The 17633-nt window shown below is 42.1% G+C and overlaps 1 protein-coding gene across 3 annotated transcripts in view; it reads left to right on the top strand.

Moving 5' to 3' along the window:
- The window catches only part of BCKDHB (branched chain keto acid dehydrogenase E1 subunit beta), a 295612-nt gene that overhangs the window by 13459 nt on the left and 264520 nt on the right, over nt 1–17633 (top strand). The gene's annotated exons all lie outside the window — the stretch shown is intronic.

Raw genomic sequence — 17633 nt, 5'->3', positions numbered from 1 at the left:
GTTGAAATGTTTGCCGTATCCTTATTGTACAGATGGGTTCCTTTCGTTTCCACGGCCACCCACAGACTCCGTTGGCTTAGATTTCTCCAAGCGTGTTCTAACTGTAGCTTCCCTCTGATCTAGTTCATATTATACATATTATAGATTCCAAAATAGTCTTCATTAAATACACTCTTTGTCATGTCCTTCATGCTCTGGGAACCTTTGACCTCTTATTGCCGTCTACCTTAGCCGATTTCTTTTGTTTTTTTAAAATTAACTAATTAAATTTAGTTGGCTGCATCAGGTCTTAGTTGTGGCACATGGGATCTTTCATTGCAGCACGCGGGGTTCTCCCTAGTTGTGGCGTGGGCTCAGTAGTCGCGGCCCATGGGCTTAGTTGCCCCGCGGCATGTGGAATCTTAGTTACCCGATTGGGGATCAAACCCACGTCCCCTGCGTTGGAAAGCAGATTCTTAACCACTGGACCACCAGGAAAGCCCCAACCCCAAGAACATGGATTACTCTTTTTTGCTGTTTTTTGTTTGGCCACGCTGTGGGGCATGGAGGACCTTAGTTCCTCGACCAGGGATTGAACCCACGCCCTCTGCAGTGGGAGCACAGAGTCTTAACCACTGGACCGCCAGGAAAGTCCCCTACCTTAGCCCATTTCAGTCCCACTGCGTCTAGTTCAAGGTTCTGCCCTATTGGTCTCTGTTAATAGATTTCATCTTCTATTATCTGCAATAGGATTCTCCAGAGAAATCGAACCATTAGGATATATCTATGTGTGTATAGATATGTGTGTGTATATGTATTATATATCTGTATCTATCTATATTTATACTTATATCTATATTTATACCTAGACTTATATCTATATTGAGAGAGAGAAAGTGAGAGAGAAAGTGAGAAAGAGAGATTTATATTTTAAGGAACTGGCTTACACCATTGTGGGGCTTGCAAATCTGAAATCTGTAGGGCAAGCCAGCAGGCTGGAAAACGAGGCAGGCTTCGGGACAAATGTTTTCTTGCTTGGGAAACCTTAGTCTTTTCTTCTAAGGCCTTCAAGTGATTGGATGAAGCCCATGCACATTAAGAAGGATGATCTGCTTTACTTAAAGTCTACTGACGTAAATGTTAATCACATCTAAAAATACCATCACAGCCATATCTTAGACTGGGATCTGACAGCCAGGCACCATCACCTTGCCAAGTGGACACCTGGCATTAACCATCACATTATCCTTCCACATGTTTCATCCCCACCAATCTGTGCCTTTTGCCTGGCATGTGATCCATTTCCGCCTATTGCTTTCACTCATTTCATTTGCCTCAGACTTAAAACCATCATAGAATGCATATTCCTCTGTAAGGAATGTGTTTCAACCTCTTTCTGTTACGGGTGACTTTGAGGTGCTTTGACCTTCCTTTTTTTTCCTCAGCTTTATCTAATGTGGAAATCAAAGCAGTTAAGTTTGGGGTGGAGTTGACATCTGCCTACTGTCTTACCTTTGCCGCTGCTCTGTAAATCTCCTGTGTGCAGTAAGGAGTGAGGCGCCTTAAGATTTTTTTTTTTTCTAACTGTTGTTCCTTCTTGTTGCACTCATCTCTGAGGTTATACTTGCATCCAGGAAACCATAGTTGAATCTGGGAAATCAAGTGTCCCATCCCACTTAGCAGGAACTCTCAGGTTGTTCTTTTCCCTTCCTTTACAGCAGTTTCATTTTTCTGGGTCCTGTCCCTCTGCTTTCTCCTAGCTGTCTATTTTAACAGCTCTTTAGAGTTTGAGATACTTGGACCAGTCTCAGCTATCTCAAACTATCTCAGTTCTCTCCAGCTAATTCTGACTCCTAGAGATTTTAGATCGTAAAAAAGAAATTAAAAACCTTGGGCTTCCCTGGTGGCACAGTGGTTGAGAGTCTGCCTGCCAATGCAGGGGACGCGGGTTCGTTCCCCGGTCCGGGAGGATCCCACATGCCGCGAAGCGGCTGGGCCCGTGAGCCATGGCCGCTGAGCCTGTGCGTCCGGAGCCTGTGCTCCGCAACGGGAGACGCCACAACAGTGAGAGTCCCGCGCACTGCAAGAAAAAAACAAAACAAAACAAAAAAACCTTTATACATTCGATTTCAAAATGCATATGCATCGTAGAAAATTTGGAAGATGTAGAAAAGCGTAAAGAAGAAAATAAAAATTGCCCAAACTACCAGAGATAACCTAGAGAAAACCACTGTATGTATCTTGGTATTGTATACACTTCTAGACATATTTGAATATATTTATATATATTAACTAATATTTAAAACATAGAACTATGCTTTTTTTTTTCCTTAGGATTTTCATCTCTGTTTACATTGCCCATCTGTTCTTGCATGCTGTCTACTTTATCCATTAGAGACCTTAGCATATTCATCATTTAAATTCCCAGTCTGATAATTCCAGCATCCCTGCCACGTCTGATAATGATGCTTGCGCTATCTCTTCAAATGTGTCTTTTGCCTTTTGATGTGCCTTGTAATTTTTTTCTTGATAGCCAGACGTGATGCACTGGGTAAGTGCTGTAAATAGGCCTTCAGGGATGTGGTGGTGAGGTGTGGGGAGAGGGCAAGTGTTCTCTAATCCTAGGATGAGGTTTGCCTTTAGTGAGCCTGTGCCCCTGGACTGTGAACTTCACAAACATTTCTCGGTTTTTTCTCCCTGCCTCAGGTAGGACAGGGTTGCTAGAGTGAGCTGGAGTTGGGTATTTCCCTTCCCCCAGGTCAGTTAGGTTCTGATGATACCCAGTAGGTTGGGCTCTGGTTAACTAGTTTTATATGACTATTACTTAAGGAGGGAAGTGCTCTGGCATATTTCAGAATGGTTGCTTGTTCACTTCCCTTGCTGGAAGCACGAGGGGATTTTCTCCGACATTTACTGTGGAAACCTGATTGAGCTCCTGGAGGTAAGCCTCACAAAATTGTGGGGAGCCCCTGCAACTTGGTCCCTGGAGGTTTTAACTCTCAGGCTTGTCCACGCAGAACCTCCAGCAGTTCATCAGTTACAGCCCAGGTTTCCTGCCCCAGCTCTGGAAAGTTGAGATTCCCTGTATTCACCCATCCGTCTCTCCAGTCTTGGGGGCAGTGGTTTGCCCTATGTCCTCACCTCTCTAAGGATCCAAGAAGAGTTGTCGATTTTAGTCTGTTGAGCTTTTTACTTGTTAGGATGGAGTGGCGACTGCCAAGCTCCTTACATGTGGGACTGGAAACCAAAAGTTGGATTACACTTTAAAAAAAATAATTAATTAATTGTGTCTGCGTTGGGTCTTCATTGCCGTGCACAGCCTTTCTCTACTTGCAGCGAGCGGGGGCTACTCTTCGTTGCGCGGGCTTCTCATTGCGGTGGCTTCTCTTGTTGTGGAACATGGGCTCTAGGTGCACAGGCCTGCTCAGTAGTTGTGGCTAGCCGGCTCTAGAGTATAAGCTCAGTAGTTGTGGCACACGGGCTTAGTTGCTGCACAGCATGTGGGATCTTCCCGGAGCAGGGCTTGAACCCGTGTCCCCTGCATTGGCAGGCGCAGTCTTAACCACTGAGCCACCAGGGAAGTCCCAGATTACACTTTTGTAACTACTCTTATCTGTATCTACGCTGAGCAGTTTCTAGCCCTCACTGTTTTGCCCTGCCTGAGCCAGCGTGGTGGCATGCCACGTGCTTTACAAAGCTGGCAGGTCTTCTGTTGGCTTCTGCCCAGGTTCTCATCCAGGACATTTCATTCCTGTCACCTGTGCTCACACACTAGCGACTTCCGAGTTTCTATCTCTGGTCTAGACCTCTGCCCTGAGCTTCATCTCTGTGGATTCAGTCCCCCACCCCTCCACAATCTTCTCCTCGGTGTTCGAGTCCTTTCAGATTCAGTGTTTCCAAACTTTTCAAACTCAGCTGAATTTATTATATCCTCCAGCAAATCCATGCCTCCTACTACATTTCCTATCTTGGTGAGTATACCACCATTCACTTCTCTCTTTCTCATTCTCCGTGTCCAGTCAGGTCCTACAATTTTATCTTCAGAGTTTGTCTTTTTTTCTTTTTCAATTTAGAATGTTACTTTTACATTAAAAAAAATGAATTTATTTATTTATTATTTGGCTGTGTTGGGTCTTCATTGCTATGTGCGGGCTTTCTCTAGTTGTGGTGAGCAGGGGCTACTCTTTGTTGCGGTGCGTGGGCTTCTCATTGTGGTCGTTTCTCATTGTTGCAGAGCACAGGCCCTAGAGTGCAGGCTCAGTAGTTGTGGCGCACGGGCTTAGTTGCTCTGAGGCATGTGGGGTCTTCCTGGACCAGGACTTGAACCCGTGTCCCCTGCATTGGCAGGTGGATTCTTAACCACTGCACTACCAGCAAAGTTCCTAGAATGTTACTTTTAAAAATTTATTTTTTACTTTATTCTTTTTTTATTGAAGTATAGTTGACTTACAATGTTGTATTAGTTTCAGGTTACAGCAAACTGATTCAGTTACACACACACATATATATATATATATATATATATGTGTAAAAAATATATATATTCTTTTCAGATTCTTTTTCAGATTCTTTTCCCTTACAAGTTATTACAAAATATTGAGTATAGCTCCCTGTGTAGAGTTTGTCTTTAATATGGCCTCTCCTTTCCATTCTCACTGCCCTGGAGTTTCGTTTCAGATCCCTAATCATCCCTGCTCGGACAGTTTCACTGCTTTTCTTAGTAATCGCCCTCCCTTCAGTCACTGCCTGTTGCCAGTGTGATCATGCTGAAATGCACATTTCTTGGCAGAATATGCAAAAGACTTTGAGATCTGCTCCCTCCCTACATACCTGGCCTCATTCACTTTATTCATTAATATTGAACTATGGGACGTTTTCCCTAAGCCCTTGTGTTTTTCATCTCTCTTCCTTTGCACATGCTATCTGGATCTCTCTTCCCCATCTGATTCCCTGGGAAACTCCTATTTCACCTTCAGTCACTACTTTATCACTGTCCAGATTTTACATCTTTTACATATTGCAAATTATTGTAATTGTCTTCCCACGAGATCTCTGTACCAGAGAACTTCTCAAAGGAAATAGACATTTAAATCGTGGGTTCATCCCTAGCTCCTAATATAGCATCATGCAGTACTTATTGAGTGAATGTTGTTGAGTGTATTTACCCCTCACTCTGTCACCAAGACAGTGGCTGCTGCCTCTGAAAGGGGGTTTCCTTATCTCCCTTTAGTGATTTTTAGTTGGTCTGATTTTCTTTAAAAAGAGCTTAAAACAGGGAGAAGCTAGCTCTCACTAGAAAAAGTCCACTGCTCATAGAAGGTGCTGGAAGATTTATGTCTGCATGACAAAGGGTTGGGCTAATTAACAGCTAAATTAATTCTTAGCTTTATTGTCAGCAGCTGTTGTGAATTTTTACACTAGCTTTAGGACTATGAATTCAAATTTTGAATAATTCCAGGTTGATCAATACGAACAATGAAATCACCACCACTTTCTCTAAGAGGAAATGAGCTTCCATTTTCAGGAGTGAAGAACAAAGGAAATGGTGAAGAGAAATCTATCCAAACAGAACTTTTTGTATATTTAATAAATAGCACATCTTTTAAAAATAATGCTCTGCTCTTTTGAGTATAGGCTGAGAATTTTAAGCTATACACAAGCATGCTTGGCTTGGTAGTCTCTCTCTCTCTCTCTTTTTTTTTTTTGTGGTACGCGGGCCTCTTACCATTGTGGCCTCTCCTGTTGCGGAGCACAGGCTCCGGACGCGCAGCCCCAGCGGCCATGGCTCACGGGCCCAGCCGCTTTGCGGCATGTGGGATCCTCCCGGACCGGGGCACGAACCTGCGTCCCCTGCATCAGCAGGCGGACTCTCAACCACTGCGCCACCAGGGAAGCCCGGTAGTCTCTTTTTGAAGTTAAAAAAATTTGTATTTACTTAACTTAAAAAATTTTTGAAGTATAGCTGATTTACAATATTGTGTTAGTTTCAGGTGTACAGCAGAGTGGTTCCGTTGTACATATTTATATGTACAAATCTATATTTTTTTGATTCTTTTTCATTATAGTTTATTACAAGATATTCAGTATAGTTCCCTGTGCTATACAGTAAATCCTTGTTGTTTAAAGACTTTGTATTGAAAAGAATGAAAAAGATGATGCTGATATAGTTGAATACATTGCGTTGAATGACATAGCAAGCAAACCTCTCCTGAGGGATTGATTCACTTTCTGGGGAGAGCTGGATGTTGAGAAGCGCTCAGCCAGTAGGTGGCAGCCTACACTTTGAAATGAGACTGTCTCGGTTGGCCTTGTATCAGTACTCTGGAACTGCAGAGAAGGGTTTTAAATTCCACCAGAAGGGAGAATTTGAAGGATTGCAGGTTACTGACATAATACTGTGACGCTGAATACTACTTAATATTAAAAAGAAGGAACTGACTCATTAGGGACAATGCTATTAAAAAAAAAGTAGGGGAGGTAAACCCCTTTTGTACCCCAGGTAATACAGATGAGTGTGAGTTTAGCGTCACCGAACTGCGTTTCTCCTTCCTTGTCCTTTGACAGAACAAAATAAAGAGAGTGCTCGGAAATTGAAAGTAGAAGAGCGTAACCGCATAAACACATGGCATTTTTAACCTTTTTAGGGGAGGGGATCCCTTGGTCAGGAGCAATGGTGGGGACTGGAAGTAGTTCTAGGGAAGCAGGGGATGGGGGAGGACCATTAACGGCAGTTGATTTTGAGGGTAGGGTGTGATTTTATGTTGAATTCCACACATCCTTTCATTTATGTAAGTCACTGAGACGGAGTCTGCACGTCATGTACAAAATCTGCCCTCATTATTGTCATTCTCTGTATGAGGCAGTGTTTGTGTATGTTTTATTCACATAAGACTTTGGTGTGTCAGGTTCAGGGCACGTTTTTATTTAACACTATCCTGTACTGCAGTGAATGTGGCTGGGCTGTGGTCCCCAAGGCGGTATTTTGTTCCACTTATTGGAGGAAACTCAGGTGAGAAAAGGAACAGCAGAGGCTTTGCTGAATTAATCTACAGGCCTAAACGTCTGCCTTTTCATGGGATTTGATGTTTTTCCATTACTCTCTTCATTCCTGTCCACCACGACTGTGGCCTGTCGTAGCAGCTTGGGAAAACGAATATAACCACTTACTTGTTTTCTTATGTAAACATCAGAGAAATTGTAAAACCAGATACTTTAAGACACTGAATTCAGGAAGGAAAACTAGGACAAGCATGTGGAGAAGGCGGGTTTTTGTCTGTAATGTGCCAATATTTGGGAGTTGACTTTGGGCCCCAGTATCCTCATCAGTAAAGTGAAAGTACACGTTTAGGTATTCTTTATGCTTTTATCTTTTTAAAAAAGAGGAGCACATTTTCTTTATGCTTTAATTTCCTTTACATTTAGAGGTTTTATGAATATAACAATTGTTATGTAATCTTAGAACCATGGGCTGCATTAGGCACTTAATTTTCTCTCTCTTTTTTTTTTCAATTTTGTTGGAGTATAGTTGATTTACAATGTTGTGTTAGTTTCAGGTGTACAGTGATTCAGTTATACATATACATATATTCATTGTTTTTCAGATTCTTTTCCCATATAGGTTATTACAGAATATTGAGTAGAGTTCCCTGTGCTATACAGTAGGTCCTTATTGGCTATCTATTTTAATATATAGTAGTGTGTTTCTTAATTTTCTCTTAAGAAATCCCTTTTCCAGTATGATAAGTTTTAAATGTGGAGGCTGAAGGCAAAATCTTTTGACAAGTCTTATACTTTCACCAGAATTAGGAAATGAACATCTTCAACAGAAAAAGTGACCTTGCATTATATGTTCCTCCAACAAAGAAAGGGTTACTTGAGTAATAATCACACTCTTGTATTTTCTGTCAGGTTCCACTGAATAATGGTAACCTGTGAGATGGGGTTTGGCCTCTGGGCAGTTGAAACTAATTTTAGTGAAAAAAAAAACAGCAAAAAAATCTTGGTAAACTAATGATAGTTCTTCAGGAATAGGTTTATTTCCCCTATGGAAGTATATACATTTATGACTTAAGGGCAAATTGAATACCAGATATAGATTGTAAGATACCTAACTCTTCCATGAATTTGGAGGAAAAACAGGAATTCATAAGATGGTGTAAACTTTTTTCTAATATGCTTAAAAAATATTTTAAAAGGCTTGAGAGTAGCTGTGTTTTTCTTTCTTCTTAAAAGTCAGTCACTTTAAATTGCTCCTGTTATTATAAGGCCCCTTTGTTTACTGAAAGTACACATGTGGGAAAACTAGTTAAAGAACATGTTAAAATGCCTTTCTTTTCATCCCGTTGAAGGAGTTACCCTCAAAAATGGGATGGAGATATTATTGGCATATACTTTATATTAGTTTCTCTTATATGTTGCTTTAATGTCCTTTTGTGAATTTTCACTGCAAAAAAAAAAGTTTTTAGAATCTGCTAAAATTAGAATTGGTACAGACAGTCACTGTATTTCAATTTCTTTAAAAATCAAACTGAGTATCCTCACAGTAGGCATGTTGACCAGTGGCTTAACAAATTACATTTAAGAGAGTAAGGTATTTATTTTGTAGGGTATCAGGGCTGGAGAGAAATTGAGTATATATCTAGTCCAGCAATTCTCAACTGGGGGTGGTTTTGCTCTTCTGGGGGCATTTGGCCACATCTAGGGCCATTTCTGGTTGTCACAATGGGGGGTTGCCACTGGTACGCAGTGGGTAGAGGTCAGAGATGCTGATAACTATCCTTTGGTACAGAGGGCAACCCTCCAAACAAAGAATGATCTGACCCCAAATGTCAGTAGCTCTGAGGTTGAGAAACCTTGATCTAGTTCTTCTCCACATAATGTAGAAACTGAAGTTCTGAGAGGTTAGATGTTACCAAGTTGCCCAGCGGCAAGTAGGTGAGCCAGACCCAGAAGCCAGTTCTGAGCTTTTGGTACTACATTGTTTTTCCTTCTTATTTTATAAATGAGCAACTCATTGACATAAAAACACGAGAAATGTAAGGAATGTATAAGGAATTTTAATAAACAAAGCTCAGGGGTTTTGATTATTCATGAGGTAAGAAGCAGCTAGTCATCGATAACCCATATTAAAAAGTTTTTAACAATTCTTTTCGTGACTCTTGTGAACAAGGTTTTCGATTAGTGCATTAAGTTGTTCTGAGGTGGCAGCTGGTGCTTTGACTTTTTTTTTTCCTTAGTTGATTAAATAATAAATGTCAGAGCTGCCAACAGGTGTTCTCTTTGACATTTTAAGCATCAGAGTGTAATGACCTTAAGCCTGTTTTTCTCAACCTTATTTGCAATGGCAGGCATTTAAAATGATCAGATGTGAGCACCAGCAGGGGCTTAGGAGGTGGGCTTGGGCTAAAGTAGACCAGGAGAAATGGGAATATAGACCATTCTTGTCAGAAAGTATAAAATTGATTCATGTATCTTTTTAAACATCATCATTAAGAATTTGAAAAGTGAAACTATATCAAGAGCAACATAGATTAAGAGAGAGTAAAAGGTCTCTTATTTTATATTTTCACTGTCAAGTATGACATATCTCATCTGTCCATTTGGTATTAGGGATGTTATCTCTATGTTAGCATCCAAAATCTGGTGCTGGGTCATAAAAAAATCCTCTTTTAGACCGGTACTTTTTTCTTTTTTAATTTTTTAAAAAAAATTTATGATTTATAAATTTATTTTATTTATTTTTGGCTGTGTTGGGTCTTCGCTGCTGTGTGCGGGCTTTCTCTAGTTGTGGCAAGCAGGGGATACTCTTTGTCGCGGTGCACGGGCTTCTCATTGCAGTGGCTTCTCTTGTTGCGGAGCACGGGCTCTAGGCACACAGCCTTCAGTAGTTGTGGCACGTGGGCTCAGTAGTTGTGGCTCGCGGGCTCTAGAGCGCAGGCTCAGTAGTTGTGGCGCACGGGCTTAGTTGCTCCGTGGCATGTGGGATCTTCCCGGACCAGGGCTTGAACCCGTGTCCCCTGCGTCGGCAGGCAGACTCTCAACCACTGCGCCACCGGGGAAGCCCTAGACTAGTACTTTTAACAGAGGGAAAAACACAAACTTTTTTCTTCAGCATTTCCTGGATTTGGGTGCACTGGACATTTTTAATTGTTTTAGTTGGGACAGCTCACTTTCTAATATTTACATATTGAAGCAAGCGATTTTTTTTTAAACTTTACTTTTCATGGGTTCAGAATTGTTGCTCATTTGATTCAAGTCTAATTTTTGAATTATAAGGCTTTTCTTTTTAGATCCCAGAAATGATCAGGGGCAGAAGCGGACCAGTATAACCATTTTCACATGGGCAGTTCAGATTGCCCAATATCTGGGAATCCCTGGATTCTCCCACTCTCTTTTGTTTATCTTAAGGAAACAGATCACAAACGCATTAAATTACAACTGAGAAAGAACTGCTCTTTCTTCTAAAAGTAGCATGACTGGTGGCATGGCAGCTATATGGCAGCTTAACTTTTACAGGCTTGCATATCGAGCTGTTGTTGTCGCTTACCTGTCTCGGGAGGTTTGAGGCTAAATGTGTAGGTTATTACATAGCTAGGCAGTCTGTGCTTCAATTCTAACTTGGAATTCCACTGGTTAGTGCCTTGCATGCAGTTATAAAGTCACAGAGTAATTAAATTCACGAGGAACAATGATTTTCTAGTCAAGTTGGGAGTAGCCAGTAAAAACAGCCCCGCGTGGAGGACAGCATTCATTGTCATTTGCGAGATCCTTGTGGAGCGAGGCCTCCTATGTCAAGCCATAGAGGTGGGAGCCCAGTGCTTTGTTTTCTGTTCCTGTTGAGTGGAGGGTTCTCGGTTGCTTAGATTGGCAGAGGGGATGGGGGATCAGTTAGGTAAATGTTGGTGAGTGTCACGTGCTAAGGAATCACTTGGGAAGCCTGTTGGACAAAAAGTTTTTGGTTTCCGACTGAGCAGCTACACCCAAAGGCACCTTCAGCAATGCAATGCCTGACCTTCTCTAGGGGCATCCTGTCAGCCCTCTCCCCCTGAGGGCCTCTGGCCACCAGCCAGAAGTGGTGGCATGGGGCCAGCCTTAAAATTAGCCAATAGATTCTTTTTCTGTAGTTTTGGCTTCTGGACACTTAAGCAAAGTTGGTAATAAGAGATTTCTGCTTATCTCTGTTTCTGGGCAGGCTGTTCCTTTTAATCCTCGTCTTTTTCTCTTCTGGTTGCTGCCAGCTTGGAGTCCAGCAGAAACAAAGAAACTTGTTTCTAAGCCAAAAGGGAACACACGCGAACACAGTATTACATTCTTAATTAATCGAGAATCTGTAGACTCCGAACTTGAGCATTTTGTTCTTTAAAAAGGGAAGGTTCCTCGAAACTCAAAAGGAACCTTTTATATTACTTTAGGAACATGTTAGTTCATTAATCAGATGGAGAAAGGAACATATGAACTGGCATAAACCCGTTATATCACTTCAGATCTAAATTAAACACCGATAGACACTAAAAAGTTCCACAGCGTTCTGAACAGATTCCTAAGTCCAGCTGAGTCATTTGCCTGAAGAAGGCAACTTTTCCTTTGTTAAATATTCTACAGAGTTTCTGCCCAAGGACCTTCTAGCTTTTAATTATTCTGTACATATATACCAAGGTTACAACTCTGCTCGCAGTATTTAACCTTTATACAAAAAGAGGAAAAAGTTAGATATTGTGGCATCCAATTATTGCACTAGTTGTGTTCTTTTTTTTTTTTTTTTTTTTTTTTTTGGTACGTGGGCCTCTCACTGTTGTGGCCTCTCCCATTGCAGAGCACAGGCTCTGGACGCGCAGGCTCAGCGGCCATGGCTCACGGACCCAGCCGCTCCATGGCATGTGGGATCTTCCCGGACCGGGGCACGAACCCGTGTCCCCTGCATCGGCAGGTGGACCCCCAACCACTGCGCCACCAGGGAAGCCCTAGTTGTGTTCTTTTAAATGGCTTCCTTTATCCCACAGTCTGTTGATAGTGACTCAGGTGGGGAACCAGGAACCTCTAACCTACATAGTCTCTCCTGATCTCTCTCAGATACTTAGAAGCGGAATTTGAGCCATATAGACTCAGTGAAGCGTTGCACTCACTCAGTTCTTGCCAAATTACCTTTATTCACTTTCTTACCTAGTTCCTGCTATTTCTTTCTGCAGGCAGAAGGCGGCTCACCACTCAGCTTTAGCTCCCATTATACTTAAGGATTTCGGTCAAGTACAATTTCAGTGAAATGTGTTCCCAGTGTTTCCAGGCTGGGCGATCCTTAGGTGATTCATTTTACTAAGGGAGCAATAGCCAAGTTACTGAAAACTCTTTCCTGGTTTAAATTTCCTAGTGGCCGTGGAGTGCTACTGCTGTCACTTATTTCCACCCTACTTCCCTTTCTCTCAGAAAAATCTCTGTGGTCCAGGAAATTATAGGATCAGAGAATAGACATGGTTCTTTGGAAGAGCTGTAGATAGGTACTTGGCTTTCAGTGGGAGAAGAGTCTAACATACCAGGATCTCCTTGCCCAGTTTTATTGGTGCAGGTCCCTTTCTGTTATGATTTGTGTCTATTTGTGGACTCATGTTGGGAGGGCTTTGTTCAACAGCAGGACGCTTTCCTCCCTAATTTCTGCAGGACTGCTAAGGGATCAGGCCCAGCTGTTAGGCTTTGGTGTTATTTTCTTTTTTCCTCTTGTGGGTCCCTCTGGTGGAGGCTTTATTTAGCAGTTAGTAACTGTATTGCCTTGCCTGTCCTCTTCTCTGTGTGCAGCCATAAGTGGACTGGTGTCCAGCCTCTGGAGAACAGCCAAAGGAAGGAAATGAAGAGGTTCTGTTGATGGTGCAGTGACATGGATCTGTGGTCCCTGACTTTGCTAACATGGTGGTATCAGTGGTGCTTGAGGCAACTTTAACCTTTACCAATTCTCCCAACCACCTCATGCGTACATACAGTCTCAGTAAAAATGATGGGCTAGCTATGAAAGTGAAAGGTCAAGACGAGTCATCTGCCTTTAGTCTCTAACTAGAATGCTTCTCCTATGCTCCCCCTATATAGATATTCTGGAGCCTCTGTTGCCTGGCAACTTCATCAGTTTCTTTGGGTCAGTTTTATGATTTCTGCAGAAATGGAAGGTTGCCACTCAAAATAGCCCCGGGTCAGTTCAAGCATGTGGTACGATTGCTAGGCCAGCCGTTCGCAAGTAACGAATAACGAAGGCAGTGATGGGCTGAATTACAGTCAGTGGAGAAAGGCTGGCATTGACTGTTACCATTGCCACATTGACTAATGGACACAGGAAGCAGATGGTTAATATTAATGTGTCATCCGACAAGTAGAAAAAACATCCCCCAACTTTGTCTTAGGCTGAGGCATTTCTTTAGTATTTCCTCAGATTACTCAGGTTATTTTCCTGGGTTCAGAGACCAATGTATTAGGCCCCAGAGTTTGTTGAAGACGCCACCATAGGAGGGCCGGTGCCTTTCAGTTGTGTGTGTACGTATGTGGGGTAAGTGTCTGACATAGGTCTCCAGACAACAACACTATTCACTGCCCCGCACTGCTGCTCAGCCGTGCCTGTAGGTTACAATACTGATGCTTCCGTTTCACCCCAGAGATTCTGGGTTACTGGTCTGGGGTGTGGCCGGGGTGTTGGAGTTTTCAAAGGTGCCCAGGTGATTCAAATGTGCAGTCGAGTTTGAGAACTACTGTTCTAGAAGATAGTAAAAATTTTAACATATAGTTCCTACCTTTAAGAACATCCAGTACACGTGGTAGACCAAAGCATCATCCCATGGGGAGTAAAGTAACAGTTTAAGAGTGAAACAAAAATGTGAACTGATGGAAGCCGTGCCCAGCAACTTTCTTCTATTTAGTCCAGAATGTAAATGACAGGGTGAATGAAACTGTGTGCTGAGAATTTTGGTGGAAAATGGTGGCTAAGACCTCTGGGAAAAGAGACAATTGGACGCAGATAGCGATATTTGTTTCCTTTGGAACTCCCACTGAAAGGTCTATGGATCTTCTTTTGTAAAGGCCTAAATCCGTAAGGATGGGGAGAATGGGATTGGAGACGGCAACATGAACAAAATGTTGGAAGCTGGAAGGTCAAGGGTGTAATAAGCTTGGAAAAACAGAATCTGGAATGGGCAGCGGGGCAGCTAAGAACCAGCCTCACTTACGTCACAGAGTTACGCAAAGGCTCGGGAATTGGCAACACCAACACCTCTGGGAATAGGAGTGAAGGGAGGTGGTGCTCCAGAATAAGGAGAATTGGTTGAAAGTCTTTTAAAGAAGCCCTCAGATCGCCAGCATCCCTTCACCACCTGGCAGAATCCTGGAGGTTCATGATGCATGGAGAGGGTAGATGTTGACCAGCTAGATGTAGGGAGGCTGGGAAGTGTAGTCTTTAAAGTGTGTGGATATGTGCTTGGCTAAAACTCCGGGGTTCTGTTACTGTAGAAGAAAGAGAGAATGAATATGGGGGAATAACTTGTGGTCAGTACTATGCCTATACATACAGGTATTTGCTCCGTAAGTTTAATATTATTAGTAATGATAATGATGATGGTGATAACAGTAGCTACAAACTCTTAACCATGTTTTCTATGTGCCTAACCCTGTTCTAGGAACTTTACATATATTAGTTCACTTAGTCCTCACAATTCTGTGAAATTCGTTCTGCTATTATCCCATTTTGCAGATGTAGACACTGAGGCCCGCAGAGGTTAAGTCACTTCTTCAAGGTTCCAGAACCTTGAAGAACCAGGCCTGAGACCTCATCTTCCTGTGAAGAAAGCTGACATTGTGATAAAGCTTCAGGAAAATTTGATTTCAAATTAATGTTGTTGAATGTACTGGTTTTGGGTGCTCTGTGAAAGAAATTATTCTAATATCTATGCTTGAGAAGTAGAAGGGATATTGCGTTTTATGAAACTTCCATGTGTATACAAATTCAACTAACATTAGAATGCAAATTTAAGTTAATATTTGAAGTCTATGTTTTGTTTAAAAAGGGTTCACATGTTTTGAATCCTGTTGTAGAAGCTGGTAAATGACGTAATCAAATTGGTCATTTAGGACCTAACCGTGGCCACAGCCTTGGGGAGCTGGGAGACTGAGGGCAGGGAGACCAGGAGTGGGATGATTGTTGATTACAGAGGTTCTTAAATTTTAGTACACATCAGAGTCACCTGGAAGGCTTGCCCCATCACAGATTACCCGGTGCTATCCCCAGAGTTTCTGATTCAGTAGTTCTCAGGTGGGGCCCAAGCAATTTCACTTCAGTGAGTTTCCTGCTGCTGCAGCTGCTGGTCCGAGGACCACAGTTTGAGAACCGCTGCGTCTATCTAAGAGGTAGTGAGAGTCTAAGCCGTGGCAGTGGAGGAAAGATGGAGTAGGAAGGGGTCAGTGAAGAATTAATCAGGGACAGTTGATAGGACTTGTGGTTCTTTGCAGGTAGAGGCAGATGGAGAGTAAAGGATTTAGAGCAATTGTCAGGGGTTAAATATTGCAATATTGACTGCAAAGTTTCCATTGGGTATGCACCTAGAAGGCCATCGGTGACTTGTGACCTAAAAAAATAAAAGCGATTTTCATGGAAAAGTGAGGTAAGAAATAGATTAGATGACTAAAGCTTTGAGGAGGTATGATTATCCTGTAAGCGCGTGTAGAATATAGATTTCCTTAATTCTGAGACATCGGATTGTACTCTGTCCCATTGCTCGTTTTAGCTGGCCAGCTGGTTTGGACCAAACTAAAGGCTTCATCGTGTTACACATGGTGATACTTCCTGGCTTTCCCCCGACCTTTTGTTTAAAAATTGATCTGCCATTTACAAAGTATTAATCCGGTTTATTTCAGGTGAAACTCATCCTTCTGAATGTGTGCACATTGGTTTTAAATCAGGGAGCAGCTGTTTCCCTTTCATTTCATTACGTTTGGTGACTTTCAAGCTGCCTCTTGGATCCTGCTATGTGTGGGTTCTCGAAAGAAGCCAGATTGAAAACTTCAGAGCTATCGAGTTCTGATGGTTCTATCTTGGGGTTTCTCTCACTACTGTTTCTACTGTGATTGGCAGAGTTCACTCCCTCCTTATTTCTTTTTTAAAAAAAATTTTTTCAATTGAAGCATAGTTGACTTATCATGTGCTAGTTTCTGGCGTACAACAAGGTGATTCAGTTATATAAAAATACACATTCTTTTTTGTATTCTTTTCCATTATGGTTTATCACAGGATACTGAATGTAGTTCCCTGTGCTCTACAGTAGGGCCTCATTGTTTATCCATTCTCTATATAAAAGTTTGTATCTGCTCATCCCAAACTCCCAATCCATCCCTCCCCACCCCCGTCCCCCTGGGCAATCATAAATCTGTTTGCTATGTCTGTGAGTCTGTTTCTGTTTTGTAGATAAGTTCATTTGTGTCATATTTTAGATTCCACATGTAAGTGATATATGGTATTTGTCTTTCTCTGACTTACTTCACTTAGTATGATAATCTCTAGATCCATCCATGCTGCTGCAGATGGCATGATTTCCTTCTTTTTTATATGCCCTCCTTACTTCTGATCTGAGTGATTATAATCTGTCACGAGTCTGTTCTAACTCTCTTCCCTCCTCGAGTTCGTGTTATATACATCTGTGAGATTAGCTTTTCCAGAATACAGCTCTGATCACAATACTTTCTTGCTTAAAATCTTCCCCGTGTTGAATGGTAAAATCCAGTTTCCTTAGCTTGTGTTTAATATCATAAATCGTCTGGCTTTGAATTTTCTTCCCAACTTTAGTTTTTCCCCCAATACTATTGGCTGCGTCCCACACTGCTCCCAACTGCCTCTCTGCCTATGTGATGCTGTTTCTGCCCCTCAGAAGCTCCTCCTCTGCTTCCCATCTGACCTGTGCCATCCCCCACAACGCCTCTTGCTCAGCCTTTACCACCTAGAAGTAATTTCTCTGTCTGTTTCCATCTAGCACCGCATCGGTAACTCATATACTTTGAGTTACTTTGTCCCATGTTTTACTTATATTTACAATTCATCTTCCTATCTCGCACGAGGCCCAGAATAATGCCAAGCATGGAAATTGGTCGAATGACTGGAGGAGTGGGCAGCCGGTTGTCTTAGTGCAGATAAAGTGATGATTCTCTTAACTGCCACAGCAAGAGTATTACATATCAGGGAAGACTTCTGATGGGATTCTTTTTTAAAGCTGCTGTGAGTGAGGGCTTAGGGACCTCTTTAAGGATCGTCTGTCAACTTTGTCGGACCTCTTTTCAATCAGAAATCTTTTTTATTTAACTTAAGTCTTCGTTTTTGATTGTGTCCTAGATATTTCAGGGAGCCGGCCGCTACTCTGATTGCATGTGGGATCTCACTATGGCAAGCTTATAAAGTATTGCCCGGATGACACGTGTGTACCTACATGTGTGGCACATATACATGAATGTCTGTCTTACCTGAGATTAATATGGGGAGCATCTGTGTTTTCCCGCACCGTGGTTATTAGATGGATTCATGGGCTCACGACGCTGCTTAACGATCTATACCCGTTATTGTCTACTTTTTGATAAATTCCATTGATGTTTACTGATTCTGCTTTATTATCGTTGAAGTATGAACTAGAAAAGTGCTGTACACAAGT

This window comes from Leucopleurus acutus (assembly GCF_964270905.1).
Source record: "Leucopleurus acutus genome assembly, chromosome: 15".
NCBI classification, from domain to species: Eukaryota; Metazoa; Chordata; class Mammalia; order Artiodactyla; family Delphinidae; genus Leucopleurus; species Leucopleurus acutus.
Note: the sequence above shows the minus strand (reverse complement) of the source record. Positions and strands in the feature narration are given on the sequence as shown.